Source organism: Sinocyclocheilus anshuiensis, unplaced genomic scaffold (genome assembly GCF_001515605.1).
Source record: "Sinocyclocheilus anshuiensis isolate Anshui unplaced genomic scaffold, SAMN03320099.WGS_v1.1 scaffold720, whole genome shotgun sequence".
NCBI classification, from domain to species: Eukaryota; Metazoa; Chordata; class Actinopteri; order Cypriniformes; family Cyprinidae; genus Sinocyclocheilus; species Sinocyclocheilus anshuiensis.
Genome location: NW_015555738.1, coordinates 57462 through 71318, shown reverse-complemented (window position 1 = coordinate 71318; position 13857 = coordinate 57462). Strand labels below are relative to the sequence as shown.

The following is a 13857-nucleotide window of genomic DNA, read 5'->3' as shown; positions in this document are numbered from 1 at the left end:
ACTTACTTGTTTTTGACATATCCGACCGAACTACAAACTTTCCAGTGATGTCTGTGAGAAAGATATATTCACTGGACAAGCTCGCGCATCTGTGCCACCACGCGCTCAATCCACTCAGCGTGCTTTGCTCGTGCAAATCAGCTATACAGGCTTAATACTGAATGTTTAACATTATATTCATTGCATACATATACTTCGTAGTAGACATCCATAACTCCTTTCTGCTGTCTGTTGTCAGTGTTTCTTTGTTTGAATATGGCGCTTATCACATGCTGTGTGGTATCGGCGTTTGGTATCGGGGCATTTTTACGAGTACGAGTACGAGTACAGGAGACCAGTATCGGTGCATCCCTATTATTTAGCATACCTCTTATTCGTGTTGCTTAGACCTGGTGTGTTCTGATGGCTCATCATACTGCACAAATACTGGACGCATGAGGAACAACAGGGGCGTAAAACTGCCTGGGCCGTATATCTGCTTGCTCCAGGACTGATTTAGTTTTAATCCAATGGCCTAAGTGAGTGAACATCAAAGATCACACAACAGAAGTGCGCTCGCTCTCTCTCTCTCTCTCTCTGTCTCTCTCTCTCTCTCCCTACCGTTAAGTAACTTGTGAATGTTTTACTTACTTGTTTTTGACATATCCGACCGAACTACAAACTTTCCAGTGATGTCTGTGAGAAAGATATATTCACTGGACAAGCTCGCGCATCTGTGCCACCACGCGCTCAATCCACTCAGCGTGCTTTGCTCGTGCAAATCAGCTATACAGGCTTAATACTGAATGTTTAACATTATATTCATTGCATACATATACTTCGTAGTAGACATCCATAACTCCTTTCTGCTGTCTGTTGTCAGTGTTTCTTTGTTTGAATATGGCGCTTATCACATGCTGTGTGGTATCGGCGTTTGGTATCGGGGCATTTTTACGAGTACGAGTACGAGTACAGGAGACCAGTATCGGTGCATCCCTATTATTTAGCATACCTCTTATTCGTGTTGCTTAGACCTGGTGTGTTCTGATGGCTCATCATACTGCACAAATACTGGACGCATGAGGAACAACAGGGGCGTAAAACTGCCTGGGCCGTATATCTGCTTGCTCCAGGACTGCAGCCTCTCCTTCTTCAACATCCAAATGAGATGTTTTTGGAGCTTGATTAAATAAATGTTTTGTTTAAATGAGGAGGACGTTTAAAGCTATGAAACATGCAGGATGTTTTAATGGCATAAAGATCTCCTACACTGCGTGTCAGAAGATCAATGGAAATGTGATTATTCATGTCATGACCCCTTTAACAAGCTAGAGAACCACAAAATAGATTCACTGGTGCAAAACACATACGCTGCCACACTGCAATACTACTTACATGTCACTGAACATCTTCAGAAGTCTCCGTTCTGTCAGAGCTGTTCTCATTCTGAATCTCAAAACAAGCCATTCATTCTTTTTCAGGATTTTATTCCTCCCTCTAGTGGACATTGAGCTATATTACAAGGTAGGTGCAATACGGTTTGAAAGGCATCTTTTCACTTTATTTTTGTAACCAAAAATGTTTTTGAATTTTAAACGTTTAACCTCTTCATTAAACCTTCCAATCAATGTGTAAGCTTAAAAAACCTTTACATTTGTCCAGTGCTCAATACTGTCTCTCTGCTTGAGCTTGTCCTGCCACCTGAACAGTACCAGTTGGCATGTAAAAAAAAAAATGCAAACATACACATCAGCGTTCTTCGTAAAATTACCATATTTACAGGATTCTCTCCCTTTTTCCTAAAGGAATAAATGGGTAACCGGAGCATCCATGCAGACCATATCGCCCAGAAACCACCACTGGACCTGTTGAAATAATAATAAATACAAAATAAATAAATAAAAAACAACAACGTGATGTGCACTTAACCCATTGACCAACAGATGTCAGTCATAAACAGTGCAGAAAGTCTTTGATAAGAGTTTGTGCGCCACTTTCATGAGTGCCCTATATAGCACTTCAGTGAAGAGATTTATACATGTGTAATGTTCAGATATTAGCAGGTCTGTGCTTTAAATGTGTTAAATGTTTCTTTCTTTTTTAATTACTTTCACGAATTATTTGTCACTAACCTAAAGGAGGTTTGACTGGTTTGGTCATAGAGATTTCACTTACGACATGTTCTTACAGACAGCCAATCTGTGTGAAATAACAAATTAAAAGCAAAAGAGATAACAGAAAATTGATGGACATAAAATATGAAATGGTTTAACCAGAATCAACACAGTAGTGAATAAATCATTGTTTGTGGTTGCAAACTAAATTGTGTCTAGTACCCAAAAACGAATGATACGCATTTATTATTAGAGTACAGGAACTAAAAGATTGGAGATGTAACCAAGCTTGCTTTGTTTTAAATAAACTCTAAAAACAGACATGAAAATTAACTTGAGATTAACTTATTTTCAGATCTACAGAAAGTCACTTGCATTGATTTCTCTTTCTAAGCAGTCGTCTTCATTTGCATTTATTCATTTAACTGCATTTATTCGGTGTCCACCAAAGAAAGGTTCCAGTTTGCCAGACCAGCTTTCAGATAACTCAAAGCATCTTTATTTGCTTCTTCAGCTTTCTTCAAGCTCTTGGACGCAGTCTTCTTTCCCAGCCTCCCTCACTCTGGGGATGAAGAAGTCGAGATGTTGAAGAGTGAAGGCAGAGTCTGGTTTTAATGCGATCTGAGACAGATGCTTGATGGTCTCATAAGCTTCGGACAGAAGATTTGACTTTTGGTCCTCATCTCCATCAGATCATTATCAAGGTCATCCATTATAACCGAAAACTTCTTGGACTCTTCTTGAGCTTTATCATGCTTCTTTTCTAAATTCCTCAAATTTAAATTTCATGCTTGAGGTGCTGATGACGTATTTCTTGTTTTCTTTGACTTGTTTGCTGTGATGACACTTCCCTGTGCACACTGTGCAGTAGCTTTTCTTCATGACTTCACATTTGCTGGGATCAGAAACCCACCAGCAGTCAAACTCATGGCAGTTTTCCTCACAGACAGTGCAGGTCGTCGCCTTCCTGTGCTTCCATGACTTGCTCTCGATGGGGACCTTCATTTTAACTGTCTCTTTGAATTTAATGGTAAAGTTTGTTCACGTGTCAATTTTTTCCTTGTTTTGTCTCATTGCCTCCTGGATCTGAGTTTTTTAAACTTCTTTGACTCCTTCTCTTGAATTCACAGCTGTAAGCTGCGGATGTATGCTTCAAATCAAATGCACTTCATCAGGACAAGTCAAGTCAACTCTAAACTCCTGTTTTTTTGGTCCAGAGACAAAAGGAGTTGCTTCATCTCTTCCACACTGTCTTCCCAGGTGTCTCTTTGAGCACGAATGTGACGTTCTCTAGTGTGACGGGCTTCAGGTTGTTGAATAAGCAATTAACAGGTTGGTTCATTTTTGTCTCGTCTGCAGGGGATTCTAGCTTTATTAATGGCACCGATGACGTTTTTGGGTGGCAGACCATCAGAGTGTGTGATTAAGAACACAATATTGTCCACAATGTCTCTTCCAAACAAAGACAGAATTGACCTGATAATATAATGCTGTCTGTCTGAGAGACGATTCTTAGATGCTTGAATCACAAAACACACGGCATCGACTTCACGAACTCCATCATTGCTCTGAAACAGAGTGGCTAAATTCTCAGCAACTTCCAGACCTTTATCCAATCCTCTAGTGTCTCTGTAGCCTGGAGTATCAATGATGGTGAGCGATACAGGATTCTTTACCGAAAATACCTCATACATGGCGATTTCAGAGGTTTGTGATTCTGATTGGTCACTTGCTTCTTCTTCTTCTGTAATTTCATACCACACTTCATACTTCATAAAATTCACTCCCAGTAAGTAGTTGACCATAGTGTTGATGAGAGTCGTCTTACCAACGTCATTTTCTCCCACCAGAAGATTAATATTATTTTCTTTACTGGCATCTTTTAACCTACAAGTCCATTTTCTGACTTTCCCATTTTCATCAAGAATCGTTTTGGAGGACCTCGATCAATCAGAGTTGATCTGCATGGTGAAAGACTTGGCTGTCTGTAAAATATGGAGACAAATAAATGTGTAGCAAGAATTTAAGATATTTTGTGTTACATACATTTAACATGAACTTAATAAATGTAAAGAAACAAGAAGGGCCATTTAAATACAGTTGACATTTAAAATATGTCTTCTCATGTTACTCTTTTTGAAATGGTTGGATGCCAGAGGTTTTATTTCATTTAGTCCACCGTGTACTTTGGTTTTGATGTGAACAATTCATAGTTTTTACATGACGTCACACCTCACCACCAGGAGGGCAAAACAAGGCTGGTAAAAAGTTATTTTTTACCAGGTTTGTACCAGGGGCGTTGCTAAGGTTGGAAAAGATAAGGGGCTTCGCGCTGAGAGCAAGAAACTTGACTTCTGACAACAGTCCCACCTGCCGACCGAAACTGGTAGGCTACAGCTGGTTATTTAAATACCTGACACATAAAACGAGGGCAACAAAGCTGTGTTTGGTGGAATTAATGTAATGTAAGTGGTAGCAGCACACAACCTGAACAGAATTCAAGTACTTGATGAACAAATTAAAAGTTATAAAACCCATTTTATGTGTGTAAAAAAAAAAAAAGATTAATACTTAATATTCAAACAGATCAGAGGCTTAAAAGCCCAAACAGATGAATCCAGAATATTTTCTATTTATCTTATGATTAGGTATTTTACTTTGAACTTTTCTCCACTACAATGTCTTGTAATTCCTCAGCACAGTGCAAGTCTACCTGGTGGGTGAGTTGTGTAGTTGTATCAATCTAATGTGTATATCTTCTCTGTTTTGAACTACTTGATGAAAATTACTGTTCACAAAAAATAAGGTGTATACTGAATTTGATCATTTAATATCACCATTAATATCACCATTTTGGTACATTAAGGTTTTCCACGTCAAGCATTTTGGAATGTCCAGTTGTTTTTGGTGATTATAATACTACAGTGCTTTAAATGAATCACAAGTGCCCAAAACTTGCATTTTGTTCACACATTTGTTCTTGGCTTGAAACAGAGGAAAAAGTGACATGCCTGTATCGTAGTTCTCTGGATGTTTAGCTCTCCAGGTCACCGTGCCTCACGTGACTGAAAACTATCAACTGATACAGTATACGCTTTAGGTGTGTAGTGCTGTTTTTTTTTTTTGTAATCATGCATAATTTGTACACATTTGTCAAGTTTCAAGTTTAGGCTAAAAGTTCAAGTACAGCAGAGATTCTCAACCATGGTCCTTCATTTCCACTTTAGAATTTAGAGTTTAGTTTTTCATCCCTTTTCATCATTAATTTAATCTCTAACTAAACATCAAGGGTCAGTGTTGAGCATCACTGCTGTACTTGAACTTTTAGCATGAACTCGGAAACTATTTTGACAAACCATTTTAAAAATGCTTCATATGCGACAGTCAAAGATGCCCTTCTAGTGCATGTTTGCATAGAAAAACAATTCAAAAACAGCGTAGTGGAATGCAAAATATGTTCTGCGTAACCTACTGTAACAGAGACGCTGGAGTTTGGTTAGAATCCATGTGCGGAAGTTTATTAAAGGATAAGGCTTTACACAGATGTCGATAATCAGGCAGAGGGTCAGAGTCCGAGAAGCAAGCAGATCATTCGTCATACAAGAGGGAGTGGAGCCCGGTCAGTACTCGGGTGAGGGCTCCCTCTGCTGGCTTGGCGTTACACCTACCTGGTTATCAACTACCACTGCTTTTCCTCAGAAAGATGGACTACTAGCAGCCTACTGGGTGGATGAAGTAAAAATTATAAAACATATGAAGTGAAAACGCATGAATCTTCAAAAAGCCCAGAGTGAATTACATTCACTTATAAACAAGTAATAATTTACCTTCCTGTAGAAAGCACATGAATTTAAACTCACCCAAAACTCATAGTGTGATCTGGACTGAATGTGTCCACGTCACAGAAGAACTTCACCTTTACTCAGTGTGTTTACAGAACAACAATTCATTAGTCTACTTTATCTGTAAAACACTACATTTGATATATTTTTAAATAAAACTTTTACTATATTTATACATATAACATTCTGAAAGACATTAGACACAGTTGCTATTAAACATAAATGTAAATTAATATTCCTACACACCAGCCCGTGTCTAGATTTACTGAAAGCTTTGACATAAATGCTGGTTTCAGGGCCATTTCTAGCCAATTTGACGCCCTAGGCAAAATCCCTAGATATATATACAGTGGGTACATTAAAGTGGTGCTTTGCTCCCTCCTTGTTCCATGTAGTTACAGGGTAAGTGACTACAACAAATTGCTCTGAAACAATTGTTTATACAGTAGGTCATACATACATACATTATATATCAGGTAATGTATCAATAAACATGGTGGACTGTTTTATTTAATTCAAATATTGTTAGCAATTTACTATAGGCCTACTGCTAGGTTAAATTAAATTAAAAATTGAAATCACACAGGCAACAGATAGCCTAATAAAAGATTACAATTTATTACACCCATTCAGAAAAAAAGCAAAGCAACTCCATACTTATACAGATTATACAGTTAAACCAAATTCTTTTGAAAAGCTTATTTAAGAATAGATTTTGTTCAATTTGTTAATGTTTTTCACCCACCGACTTAATGACTAGTTGATTAACTAGTAATGACTAGTTAAACTATTATGGCCAAACTATCATGCCAATAAACACACAGTAATAAACACTGAAACAATAAACATGGTGGACTGTTTTATTTAATTCAAATATTGTTTGCAATTTACTATAGGCCTACTGCTGGGTTAAATTAACCCAAAATGGGTTTTAAAATTAAAATCACACACAATATGACAACAGTAACAACACAGGCAACAGATAGCCTAATAAAATATTAAAATGTAATACACCAGTTCAGAAGAAAAGCAAAGCAACTCCATATTTATACAGATTATACAGTTAAACCAAATTCTTTTGAAAAGCTTATTTAAGAATAGATTTTTATTCAATTTGTTAATGTTTTTCACCCACTGACTTAATGACTAGTTGATTTACTAGTAATGACTAGTTAAACTATTATGGCTAAACCAACCAATAAAACTTGATTTTCTCTGTAGAAAAATATGTATCTTTACTTTGGACCTGGGAGGTTCATGCTGTATTATTATTATTTATCCAGTGAACAAGTCTGGCTTTTGTTAATTATGGAACTCCAAACTTCTGCTCCATACCGAAAGACATTTACATTAGTTTCTACAGCCCATTCTTGCCTTGACATTAGAACTGTAGAACTGTAAAGATTTTTAGCTGAAATTGTGGTCTTTGGTGATTCATACACTGCACCTCTGTGGCTGCTGGTTTTTGAGAGTCGAGAAAAAAAAGAAAATTAAACAAAAAACATACAGGCAAGACCAAATGAATATCGTGGCTCCTAACGATACTTTGAGGTTTTACGAAGCAAAACGACCAGTCGGTGCATGAAACTGAACATTATTTAAACATTATTACCGGTAATCTGCTTTAGGCAAACAGAGCACATAAGTTAAGCCAGTTTCTTTTATCTGTGAAAAAAAAGTCTGCATTAATGTCAAAAGCTATAATAATGGGCTCTCAGGGCTGCAGATTCTTTGGTTTTCCAGTATCTTCTGCATATTTGAACATTTTCCAGCAGCGACACCATTACAAAAGCTGCAAACAGTTACTGATGCTCAAAAAGGAAACATGATGCTCTCAATGCTCCGTGTTTCCTGCTAGAGCATCAGTGACTGTTTGCAGCTTTTGGATTTGCATGACCTAAAGGATTTTCCAGCAGAACAGTGGGCAGTTGAACTGCTCAGGACAAACAAGGGACTCATGAACAACTATCACAAAACATAAAAACAGTTGTGGATCATTCAGGTAACAACAAAGAGTATTAAGAATAAGAAAGTTTTGAACAGGGTTGTAACGGAAGAGATCTGACGCAACAGGTTAGTAGATACAAATCAAGTTTATTAGGTCACAGAGAGTACGGGTGTAGGATCCAGATGATGATATGGTGAGTGTATAGTTCGTAAAACAGTTAAAAGGATATGACGAGTGGAATAATCAGAGTCTTTGTCTTTACAGGAGCTAGAATGCACACAGGAGGAGCACACACCTCAGCGATCCAGGAACAGGAGACACTTGGAGACGAGGAGACACTAGGAGGAACACAGGCGGTAAGTAATGCAGGAAGTATTCAAATGGAAGCAGTAGTAAAGTCAGAAAGTCCTCTACATGTGTACGAGACCGGACAATGAGGGTGTCTGAGGTGTGTGCTTTTATACAGGCTGGTTAATGAGCTGCTTGATTGGTGACAGGTGCAGGTGCTCAGTACTCCGGTGATAGAGATCGTTGTGATTAGGTGGTGGTGGAGCTTGGCCGATCTGTTACAGGGGTCATTTTTATAAATGCAGGTATTTTGTCTTGTGGACTAAATGTAAACATCTGTTAAGTGAAATAGCTTATTCAAGAAAGTACTAAAAAAAATTAAGATAACATTTTTATGAACCCTCTTATTTATATTAAAATTATTAACATTTTCATAGATTCTGAAAGTAAACTTTAAACTGTATTAATGTAGTCCAGAGCATGTGAGCGGAATGGAGCTGTGTTATGCTCTGCTCAATATTCCGCTCTATGACCGTCGCTCACGGACCAAGCAAATGTTCCGCTCATGTTACGCTCATGCTCACCGGTATACCATCTCCCACTCAGATCCTACTCCGACATAAAAAGGTCTCTATAATAGGCCTAATAGTTTTCAGTTTATAATAAACCTCTTGAAGAAAATCAATTAAAGTAGTAGGCCGATAAATGGCAGTATATGATGATAATGATGATGATGATGATGATATCTTTATTTCAGACTCAAAAAGGTCCATATAAAATAAAAAAAGCATACAAAAACAACATACAACATGGATAACAACAACAAATAACAAGAAAATAATTTACACCTAATGTCCATATAAGCACTTTCTCCAGTGCCTCCAAAATGCGGAGGTGTACCTAACAGTGCTCTTCTCCAAGATCACAATAATTTAATTTTTAGAGGCCTCAAGTCGCTTTATACATTTAACACAAAATTTCTGATAACAGCATATAACATGGGCACCTGATTCTGAACAAAAAGCTGACTGGCACTTGTCCACCGAGGGACTTTTAATAAAAGTCGCAATGCATCATTATATGCAACTTGCAACTTGTTAAATTTAGCTTTACTGTAACTGCACCACAAGTGGGCAGTATACAGTGGAGTGCAATAGGCTTTAAACAAAGCTATTTTGACATCATCAGTACACATGCTAAATTTACGAACAAGCATGTTAGCTTGTGCATACAATTTACAATACTGTCTCTGAATGTCATCATCGTCACAAAGGTCACTTCTAATGATGTGACCAAGATATTTGACCTTATTCACCACAGATAACTCCTGTCCAGCCAAATAAAAAGAGGGGAACACGGCCTTACGGTCCTCCTTTGTCCTCACTATTATAACAACACTCTTTTTGATGTTAAACTTTAAATCATATTGCTCACCATAGTCAGAGCAGACTCTAAGCAACTGTTGCAGCCCAGCAGAGTAAGGTGACATTACAACTAGGTCATCTGCATACAGTAGATGGTTCAAAAGTCTTACAGTTTTTAAGTCTCTGAGTAAGATCATCCATATAAATGCATCCATAAAAATCCATCCATAAAAATCATCCATATGCTTCAGTCTGACATTCTGTGACATTACAGCCTATATTTTTAGTCAGTTTTATTGAAATGTATTCAATTTAACGTATTAATTTATAAACGAGCCCCTTTTTTAAGCCCCTCAGCAAATGCAATAATTGAAAAAGTATATTTGATTTCATAACTTTATTTCCATGAACATAGCTATCGTTGTTGTGCATTAGAACATTCAAAACCGTCATATAAAAACAAACTGGCATTATTATTTACTGGTGTTAATCAAATAAACACTTTCTAAAGATAAAATAGACCAAAAACACGGGGAAATGCAATCAATTAAAACGTCTCTCAATCTTTACAGCATTTTAGAATTTACTTTTAGAAACATTAGCTTCCACACTCCCTTTACATTTATTCTCCCTGCTCGTTCTTAACTTTGATTTTTATTTTACATTTATATATAAAGCTTGCAACTTTATTAAATCAATATTTGAACTCCATATTGCTCCACTACTGATAGCCTGTTTTCAAAGATTCTCGAACTAGCAAATCATCAAGAGGCACCCTGGGTTGTAATATTTCAAAATAAAAAAATACTTTTCATACTTAAGCAGGGCCAGATTAACATAAGGCCCTGCTTAAACCCCAGGGCCCACGGATTGAGGAGGCCCGACTTGATTGACTGTGGAGGAAAGGAAACGTATAATTGACTGGCCATTCGAGAGCACCTGAGCTTTCCCCGGTGTGCAGATTGTCGAAACCCCACCACACACCCGCATATTAAGCACGGTTTTTAAAGCCAAAACATACATGTAGCCCTTGACACAAGCAAGATTAATCCTTGTCCAGTGTCTGCACTATTTCAGTCCAAAAGATATGAGCGATACAAATGTATTTGTACTCATTTACACTAGTGTTGCAGGTATCTTTTAATCGCCTCAGGTTTACTGTAGCATATGGGAAACAAACACTAAAAGTCAAGTAATGAAATGGCACAGTCCACACGAACGTGGTTATTTTAAAAACCGCAGCTTTTAGTTACCGGATTAAACCACGCAGCGCAAGAGAACAGCTGGACCACACCGGACCGGTGTCTCCCGCTGCCACAGCGCTGACAACGACTGCAGCTCGACACTTTCACCGCTCAATTGAAGTGATAATAAGCAGCGCTTGCTCATTTGAATTCGACACACGGCACTTATGTGAACAGTAAGGTCTCTGTGGTGAAGCTAGTGGAAACCTGATTGAAGTACCGACCATGTAAACTGAGTGTGGAGGTCAACTAAACCGTAAATAAGCAATTTAATCCACAGCACCACATCTATTTAACATGCAGTTACTGACACTGTAGAAATATAGCATTAATGATATTTATTATTAATGTCATGAAAATCATAGGCTACTTATAGCCAGTGGTGGAACGAGTACTGAAAATTTGTACTTAAGTACAAGTACCGTTACATTGCTAAAGAAATACTCAATTACAAGTAAAAGTACTGGTGTCAAAACAGTACTTAAGTAAAAGTACAAAGTGCTCCTCTCAAAAACTACTCACTAGAGTACTAGTTACTAGTTATTTTTTAGCCGCCGATATTTAATGAATTACCAAAAAATATTCATATTCAAAGATCTATGTGGATAATAGCTACTTTGAACAAAACCCACTTTTATCTTATTGACAAAGTACATGAATTAGTGGTCAAGATACAGGAATTTCTAACTTCAATACCTTCAGTATCAAAGTACCCGCAAACCAGAAGTTACAACTGACTTCAATGTTGTGATGTATTTCCTAGTGAAACTGTGGCCAGACAGTGATTCAGCTAAAATATTACTGTCTGAGACACTGTGAGCACGGAGACTTTAGTGTACACAGCGCATTTTTAAATGTTTAGCTTAAACATCAAGCGTAGCGTTAGTTCTGGCAGGTCACGTTAGTCAAGCTCGCATCAGCTGACCCTCAGCTGATCCCCATCAACCAATGGGAATACGACACCTATCTACACATTCATATATATGGTCCCTGCGCAGGGAGTTCTTGCCCAGAACAGAACCATACTGCCAATCCAAACTGTATGCTAATGGTCAATCATCTTTGACGATAGTGGTCCTGATATTTCTAATATTAAAATTTTATATTAATTAAATAGTGCTCATAAATGGCTGTTGAGAAAGTATTCTTAAGTGAAATAAGTAGAGGCATGGACCCGGAAACAGCAGTCCTTACGTCATACTTAACAAGAGGATTCTCCCCAAGCCGTCAAACAGACGTCACCAGAGCGAGAATGCCATTCCAGAGCGGAAGCAGCAGCAGACAATTTATTCATGACGACTAACCATTTTCAATACCATTGGCAAAACTACCACATACTGTATACTGCCATATATATATTTTAATATATATATTTTTTGTCCTTCCATTTGTTCAAGGCAATCATTATTTCAAGCTTTGAAATTGGTTTAATCCAAGTCTTCTAAAAAGACACATTAGCTTTATAAAATGAACAGATTTTAAAATAGGCTTTTATTTACATACATATAAATATTGATCAATTACCATTACAAAAATCTCAATATTAAACGTTTGCTCATTCTGTGTATTTGTGTCTTTAAAATAGGGTAACTTTGTTGCAAAAGCTTACAGCACAAGGAACATTACAAAAATCTCAATCTTAAACATTTGCTCATTCTGTGTATTTGTGTCTTTAAAATAGGGTAACTTTGTTGCAAAAGCTTACAGCACAAGGCAGCTTGATTTCAAACTGAATTGAATTTACAAAAAAATACAAGTACACAGTCAGTAATAAAATTATAAAACAAATGACCTCAATTCAGTATGATGTATTCAAAATATGACAACATTGAATTTTTATAAGCAGTGATTTAAGAGCCATAAACAGTATGTTAGGCTTATTTATTTAAATAAATGGAACATCAGATGGCTTTGACCCTAATGTCTGTACTTTTACAAATTACTCCATTAAAAAAGTATTCAGTAACGTAATCCAAGTACCACAATATAAAAGTAATGTAATCTGATTATTTTGGGATTACTTTAAATTGCATATGTAAATAAGTCAAAAAAATGCAATATCTAAGTCATTATTTAACTATGACTTTAAAATTAAATCTAATAAAAACTATAGTAAAAACTACTTGGAACTATTAAAAATTTTGTCTTGTTTCACCATTTATATATTACAATCTGTATATTTATATAAAAGGCTATGCAGACATCTAGTGGCTATACAGTTTAGTATAACAGTTTTATTATTATTTTTATTACTTTAACATGTACAAGTAAAAATAAATATAGTTTATACACATTTAAAAATGTACACCATATACATATTAGTCTATTTTAAAATAAGCCTACATGTCGAAATGCATGTGAAATGCTATGGTCTTTATTTCATTGACTGATCTGGGGTGGGGACTCTCATGTTCATTTCTAGATTTTTAGGCTCATTTTTCGCTAGAAAACTTACAACTGCAGTTATGCACATACATTTTAAATCAATAACAAACACTACATTTCAGCTAACATGATGATTTCCATGCTAGTCGGACTCGTACCTGCAAATGTTGGTTGAGTAGCCTTTGTTGAAGCAAGACCGCGGTTTTTTTATGATTTATAAAAAAAAAAAAAAAAGTTTTACTATATTTTTTTTTCTGTTTATTATTCTTTGTGTATTTATTGTTTTGTATTCTGGTTGTATATGTATTTTATTGCTATGACTGTATCCCATGTGAATGTTATAGACATCACGTCGGATGACCGACGAATTGGGATCTCGCTTAGAGATACCAATCTACTTCGAGTATAAACTAAACAAGCCAATGCACATTGGCGTGCGCTTATTGCATCCAGCTGCCGCTGATCACAGCATGGGTATAAGTAGGCAGCAGATGCAGCGCATATTCAGGTTTTTGCTGAGGATCCGAGCCGGTGACCCGGCCGCTCAGCGGTGGTACAGGAGCTGTGGCGACGGGACTTCTTTCCCTCCTTCAGGGAACGAGGGTTACTATACGTAACCTAGACATTCCCTTTCAGTCGGTCACTCTCGATGTCACGTCGGATGACCGACGAATTGGGATCCCTAACAAAAGG

General features: G+C 37.0%; 1 pseudogene; it reads right to left on the bottom strand.

Annotated features, from left to right (window-relative positions):
• Positions 1-2524: 2524 nt before the first annotated feature.
• On the bottom strand, positions 2525-4945 carry LOC107673151 (uncharacterized; annotated as a pseudogene).
• Positions 4946-13857: the final 8912 nt, after the last annotated feature.